The following is a 7,852-nucleotide window of genomic DNA, read 5'->3' on the forward strand; positions in this document are numbered from 1 at the left end:
AGCTCCTGGGGGTTGAAAGGAAATCTGCCTGCTGTGAGTGGTCCTTCACCCATCTGGGGCATGTGTGGGAGCCTATAATCAGAGTGGACAATGCCTGGGAGACTGGGCCCTCGCTCTCCTGTGTGCTGAGCTCAGCACCATGGATGGTCGCCTTCCAAGGCTTGGTGGATATTCGCTAATTAGTGTAATTACAGTCGTGTGGAGATCACCTGGTGGGCATTGGAGTTGCGATCGGATCATTAGAGGTGATGAAACCTGCTGAGCTCCTGCGGGACTCCACCCCAGCTTCGCAGCTTCTATGCAAGTCCACACCGTACCCAGGGGAAGCAGAGGTAGGGTGGTCTTGGAAAGGAGGAGCAGTCAGCTCCTCCCTGCCTGTGACCTAAGGGCCCTGGAGCAGTGGCTGGTCTGGAGGAAACCTGGCCCTGCACCCTGGGGATCGGGAGATAGATGAGAACTTATCTGACATCGGCTCTGGAATCCAGGGGCCTGGGACCCCAGAGTTTCCCCTGGTCTGTGTGAGGACTCTTGGAACAGCTCTGGGATCTCTGGAAAGCTACTTCATTAGTTCTTCTGCTTGCTCACTCTTTCACTCATTCATTCGTTCATTCATTCATCCATCCACCACCATTTTTCCTGTTGCTGCGACAAACGGCTGACAAGGCACAGCTGAAGAAAGGAAGGGTCTTACTGTGCTGGGTGCTTTGAGAGAAGAAATGGTGAAGCATGGTGAAGACGGCCCAGTAGCAGGACCATGAGATGCCTAGTTACTGTGCCTCCTCAGTCAGGAGGCATAGTGACAGGACGTGGGACCAGGCTCTAAGGCCTGAGGCTGGCTCTCCCGGAGTGACCCACTTCCTCCAGCCAGCCTCCACCTCCTGGGGGTTCTGCAGTCTTTCGAACCAGCGCACAAGCCTGTACAAGACATTCCACATTCAAATAGCATCGCTGCGTATGACATTTAAACTAGACAAAGCCATTTTCCATCTCAAGGGGGAGGCCCAGAGCTTCCTTCGAAGTTTGTCTAGTTCTAGTCATACATCTCAGCCCATCGCTGGATGATAGACAACTAGATTTTCTCAGGGCCCTCTCTCTTGTTTATCCTCAGCAGCCCCCCCTCCGCCCCAGTGCAGCCCCTGTCACACATACCTCCTGGACTGTGTGGGTGATTGCTGTCGTCCTGGATTCTCTGATGCTGCTAAGTCACCTAAAAGTCATGGGAGCATCAATTCAGAAGGGGAAAGGAGCACGGATGGCCTTTAAACTGTGTGCGTGCATCTGTGTGCATGTGTCCATGTGTCCATGTGTGTGTGTCTGTGTGCATGTGTATGTGTGTGTCCATGTGTGTATCTGTGTGCATGTGTTTGTGTGTGTGTGTCTCTGTGTGTAGCTATGTGTGTGAGTGTGTCTGTGTGTGTCTGTGTGCATGTGTTTGTGTATGTGTGTCTCTGTGTGTAGCTATGTGTGTGAGTGTGTCTGTGTGTGTCTGTGTCTGTGTGTCTCTCTGTGTATTTCTCTCTCTGTGTGTATGTCTCTCTCTGTGTGTCTGTGTGTGTGTGTCTGTGTGTTTCTATGTATGTGTCTGTGTGTGTGTCTGTGTGTGTGTCTGTGTCTGTGTGTGTGTCCATGTGTGTGTGTGTATCTATGTGTGTGAGTGTCTGTATGTGTGTCTATGTGTGTGTCTGTGTGCATGTGTTCATGTATATGTATCTGTGTGTGTCTGTGTGCGTGTGTCCATGTATGGGTTTGTGTGTCTATGTGTGTCTGTCTGTGTGTCTCTGTATGCCTGTCTGTGTATCTATGTGTGTATGTCTCTCTCTGTGTCTGTGTGTCTCTGTATGTATCTCTCTCTGTGTCTGTGTGTGTCTCTGTGTGTGTGTCTTTGTGTGTGTGAGTGTGTACAGCAGAGGTTGTTGCTGGTTGTCTTGCATTTGCTCACTCACTCTCTCCATTTATTCATTTATTTGTTTGTTTTGCCATGTCTCTCTTTGGCCTGTAGCTCTCCAATAGACTAGGCTGGCTGGCCAGTGAGCCCCAGGAATAACTCTGTCTCCACCCCGCAGCGATGGGGATACGGTGTATGCCACCATGCCGGGCTTTTATGTAAGTTCTGGAACCCAGTTCAGGTCCTCATGCTAGCATGGCAAGCCCTTCACTGACTGAGCCATCTCCCAGCCCTTACTTTTAACCTTTCTGAAGCAGATGAGCCACAGATGGTGAATCTTGGGTTTTGATAGTTATGTGGCAACTTGGGGCTGGGGATGCTGGTGGGTGGGAGAGAGTTGGCCTACAATGTTGGGGCCCGCCGAGGGTGGAGAATAAATGGGAGACTTTCTTCAGACTTGGTTGAGGAACCTGCTAGCCTCTTGGTGACCCTCCTCAGCACCTCCCTCCACCACACACTTGGAAAGCATGGCTGTCCTCCATACCTATGGAGGGAGCTTCCAGGGCATCACACTGCCTGATACTGAGGCTGAGCCCAGAGCAAGCACTGCAGGGGAAGACCCGCCTTGGGTGTTGACGAGGCTCAGGCTCTACGCTGCCATCCATTCAGGGTGGGTTTCTCTATGGAGAAGGTAGGCCAGGGATAGCAGGGCCTGGAGACTCTGGACTCTAACAAAAAGTCCCATGGAGCCTTATTTGGAAGGGAAACTCACCAACTCTCAGAGCCTCGTGAGTCAGCCATCAGGAATGCCCGTGGTATTTCATAACGAGTAATAAAGCCGCAATATTAGCATTGTTAGCTCGTTTGGCCTGCGCAAACCTGTGAGTGGGAAGGTCCCATGTTTTATCGGTGAGATGCACACACGGCCCTGGCAGCCTGTTCAAGATCACGGTGGGAGAAGGTAGTGGGAGCAAGCCCAGATCAGGGCTTTGGCTTCCTCCCCAGAATGGCTCGGCCTTGTAACCCCCCAGCACTTCCAATGCATGAACCAGTGCCCACAGTCCATGTAAGAACCTGAAGGAAGCATGGCTTGGGAGATAAGCCTGAGGAAGATGCTGGGTAAGAAAGCTAATCTGATGCCAGACATGGGGTGCATGCCTTTGACTACACAACTCTGGGGCAGAAGCAGGGAGAGCCCTACAGTTCAAGGCTAGCCTGGTCTACATGGTGAACACTGGGCCAGTCAAAACTACATAATGAGATCCTGTGTCAACACACAAAACACACAACAAACACACAAAATAGGAAGAGAAGGAGGAGAGAAGGCAGCAAGAAGAAAAGCCAGTCTGCCTCAGGGTCTTCAAGGCAAGCGCACAGTCAGCACATAGTCAATCAGAGAAGCGCACAGTCAGCACATAGTCCATCAGGGCTCCTCAGAGAAGATGGCCCCCACGCCATACTGTGTCTGGCAGTACTGGGTGGCTTGTGGCCCACCTTGCTGAGCACCTCTGGGTCTTGATGGCTGTTGGCAAAGGGCTGCTTTCTATTCATTGAAATATAAGCCTCCCCCAGGGGTGGTCCTTGGTACCATCAAAGACAGAAAGAAGAAGGGAGGGGGAGATGGGGGAGAAAGAAAGGGGAAGGGGAGGGGGAGAAAGAGAGAAACAGAAAGGGGGGAGGGAGGGAGAGAGAGCATGCACAAAGGGTACACTTAGTATAGAGACAGCCTGGCTCTGCCCTAGCTATCAGAGAGGAGACCTCATAGTATGGACAGAGCATCTCTGCTCAGAAATGAGAGATAGGGACAACAGTGTCCCCAGGAAGGAGGCATATGTCCCATGTTTGCAGACACAGGTCTAAATTATGCATGGCATGGCCAGGTGTTACCCGGGAATCTCTGGACCACATGGCTAGTAGCCCAGTACCCCAGGATAGGCGTGGGGACAGAGAGAGGAACTGTTTATTTGACACCACCTAAGGGTAACCAAGTGGTCACACATGTTGCCAAGGCCTACCTATGTGTGGCAGAAATACATATCCTGTCTCAAAGATGTGTTGCCAGCAAGGGAGGCACCCACTGTTGGAGAAGACACCCTGGGCAGTCTCACCCCCAGTTATCTCCCTGGGGAAGCCAGCTTGCTGTGCACCCCTGGAAGGGACCTCTGTCTATAAACACTTTCAGTCTGGTCTCACCTGGGAAACTCACATCAGCTCCTGACAGTTCCTCAAGGACAACACAGAGGAGGGGCAGAGCTTGGAATCAGGCTGAGCCCTGGCCTTGACACGTGGCTAATCCCACGACTATCTGAAAGAGACAGGCTCCCACTAGGGGTCAAGGGCCACTTCAGGTAGGTAAAGGGGTGTGGATGACCAACTTTGCAATCCTCTACTATACAAAAATATGGAACGCTTCACGAATTTGCGTGTCAACCTTGCGCAGGGGCCATGCTAATCTTCTCTGTATCGTTCTAATTTTAGTATATGTACTGCCGAAGCGAGCACTCAGCTTGCTTGCTTATAGAACCCAGGACCACCAGCCCAGGGATGGCACCACCCACAATGGGCTGGGCCCTCCCCCAATGATCACTAATAGAGAAAATGCCTTCCAGCTGGATCTCATGGAGGCATTTCCTCAACAGAGGCTCCTTTCTCTGTGGTAATTCCAGCTTGTGTCAAGTTGACACACAAAGCCAGCCAGTACACAGAGGGTACCTGCAAGTACTCCACCACATGACTAAGCCTGTGTGACAAGGAGTATGGAGGAGCCCAGTCCTGGGAAGGATCATAAATTAGAATTAGTTCTATGTCCCAAGAATGAGCTGTGGGACATGGAGAGGTTCGAACACTGGGCTCTGATCAGCTCAGAGAGACCAACATCTTAAAGGGGCAAGTTTCTGATGCACCACCACCAGACCATGCTGCTAACCACCAAGGTGGCACAGAACTGCGTAAAGTGTGTAAGGGCTCCAGCCAAGACCTTCCAGGCATGGTAGCCCGAAGACAACCCACTCACTGTATAGGTGAAGACAGACACATTCCCACCATCAGACTGTAAACACTGCTATGACTCACGGACTCTCAAAGGCTTGGGAGAGGGAAGGCATCCAATTTATGTAACACAATTTGCGTGGTGGGACTCACACGCCATTTGCATAATTTTAGTGGGTTGACATATGAAAGAAGAGAGTTCCTGTGAAAGACAGACTTCCAATATCCAATAGGCTCCCAAGAATTCTGGTTTTCAATCCAACATGGAAAAACAGCTACTTGGTATGAGAGACTAAAACCAGATGCTAATTCTTGGATGACTCTGCCAGTGTGCACTGCCCTCTAGGACAGAGATCCGGATAGAAGGTTCAGACATATGTGTGTGTGTGTGTGTGTGTGTGTGTGTGTGTGTGTACATGTTTGTATGCATGGGTGCATGTGAGTATGTATGTGTGTACATGTTTGTCTGTATGGGTGCATGTACATGTTTGTGTGCATGGGTGCATGTGAGTATGTATGTGTGTACATGTTTGTGTGCATGGGTGCATGTGAGTATGTATATGTATCCATGTTTGTGTGCATGGGTGCATGTGAATATGTGTGTGTACATGTTTGTGTGCATGGGTGCATGTGAATATGTGTGTGTACATGTTTGTGTGCATGGGTGCATGTGAGTATGTGTGTGTACATGTTTATGTGCATGGGTGCATGTGAGTATGTGTGTGTACATGTTTGTGTGCATGGGTGCATGTGAGTATGTGTATGTGTGTACATGTTTGTGTGCATGGGTGCATGTGAGTATGTGTGTGTGTACATGTTTGTGTGCATGGGTGCATGGGTGTGTATTTGTATGTGTATGTGTGTGTACATGTTTGTGTGCATGTATGTGTATATGTGTGTGCGTGTACATGTTTGTGGTGCATGTGAGTATGTGTATGTGTGTGTACATGTGTGTGCATGGGTGCATGTATTTGTATGTGTGTGTATGTGTATAAGTGTATTTGTATGTGTATTTGTGTGTGTGTGTGTGTGTCTTAGCTCCAGAAGCCCCCAGACATCACCTATCACCTATGTCATTTTCTCTCAGCATGTCTCCTCCACCACACTGGCCACCAGGATGAATCCCAGACCCCCCAGACTGTCCTCGCAATCAGGGCACAGCAACTGGGTTGAGGCCATCCATGGCTTCTCCTCTGTTCACATCCTAAACCTGACAGTCCAACATTGCTTCCAGAAGCCTTCAGGAGCACAGGGTCATCGGCCTGAAGACCCCAGCTTCCCTGTTGTTATTCGGAGTGCAGACATTGGTTGTTTGGGTTTGGCTTAACTAATATTTAGATGCATACCTTTCAGGGCTGTTTCAAATATATGTGTTGTTTTTCAGGGTGTCTGTGTCACCTGCTGGACTTGAGGTCTTGCTCCTTTAGTCACGAATGGGAAACCCATTCAAGTGAAAACCTGAGGTTATTTCTCTCTGTGCTTACAATTACTGAGCCCAGGATGAGAGAAATGCTCCCATCCAATAAGCATCTAGAGAGCCAGCCATCTACCATTACTCACTCACCATCCCTTTCATCCAGTTACCCATTCTCTCCCTTATCCATCCACCCATCCATCAGTCCATCCATCCATCTATCCATCCGTCCATCTATCCACCCACCCATTCATCCACCCATCCACCCATCCATCAGTCCATCCATCCATCTATCCATCCATCCACCCATCTATCCACCCATTCATCCATCCACCCATCCATCAGTCCATCCATCCATCTATCCATCCATCCATCTATCCACACATTCATCCATCTATCCATCCATCCACCCATCTATCCACACATCCATCCATCCACCCATCCATCAGTCCATCCATCCATCTATCCACCCACCCATTCATCCATCCATCCACCCACCCACTAACTCACTTACCCATTCCTATCCGTCCATCAATCCATCTACTCACCCACTCTCCAACCCAATCTCCCACTTACCTATCCATCCAGACAATCATCTATCATCCATTTATATATCCAACCATTCATCTTTCAATCTACCCTCCCATCCACCTATCCACTCACTAATCCACTTATCCACTCCTCTTCATCTATCAATCCATCTACTCCTTCCTCCTTTGACCTGCCTCTCATCTATCCATCTACCCACATGTCCTCCCACTCATCCACCCACAAATTCATCCATTCACCCATCAAAACATCCAACAAATCCCCTCCAGTCCTCTCCATTCATCCATTCACACATACATGCAACCAATCAACTCTGACCTGGACAAGCTGCCGATACTGCTCCTTCGCTCTTCTAGTGGAGAAAGTGATGTTCGCACCCAGGGGCAAACAACTATGAAGGTGAGGTGTGCATGGAGACAAAGAACCAGGAATCCCAAGGGGCATTTTAGGCTTATCTACACAGCTCACAAGGAAGGCCAGAGGAACTGAAGCTGAATTTTCCCCACCCCCAACCTCTGAAAGAAGGCTGACTGATGCTTAACCTCCCCCCCTCCTCCAATCTATTGAAAAGATCCAGAATCAACCAGGCAGTGGTGGCACACGCCTTTAATCCCAGCACTTGGGAGGCAGAGGCAAGCGGATTTCTGAGTTCGAGGCCAGCCTGGTCTACAGAGTGAGTTCCAGGACAGCCAGGGCTATACAGAGAAACCCTGTCTTGAAAAACCATAAATAGCTTCTTCTTCTCCGGGAGAACACCAAATGGCGGATGACGCCGGTGCAGCGGGAGGGCCCGGAGGACCCGGGGGCCCAGGATTAGGAGGCCGCGGCGGTTTCCGCGGAGGATTCGGCAGCGGTCTTTGGGGCCGCGGTCGTGGTCGAGGCCGTGGCCGTGGTCGAGGCCAAGGGGCTCGCGGAGGTAAAGCTGAAGACAAGGAGTGGATCCCCGTTACCAAGCTGGGCTGCCTGGTTAAGGACATGAAGATCAAGTCTCTGGAGGAGATCTACCTGTTCTCCCT

At 50.4% G+C, this 7,852-nt stretch overlaps 1 non-coding gene across 1 annotated transcript; it reads right to left on the reverse strand.

The window, feature by feature from the left end:
* Positions 1–4,280: 4,280 nt before the first annotated feature.
* Positions 4,281–4,387, reverse strand: LOC116079310. Its single transcript, XR_004113883.1, has one exon. It is a non-coding gene; the product is annotated as a U6 spliceosomal RNA (small nuclear RNA).
* Between the last annotated feature and the right edge of the window lie 3,465 nt (positions 4,388–7,852).

Source organism: Mastomys coucha, unplaced genomic scaffold, assembly GCF_008632895.1.
Source record: "Mastomys coucha isolate ucsf_1 unplaced genomic scaffold, UCSF_Mcou_1 pScaffold5, whole genome shotgun sequence".
NCBI lineage: Eukaryota > Metazoa > Chordata > Mammalia > Rodentia > Muridae > Mastomys > Mastomys coucha.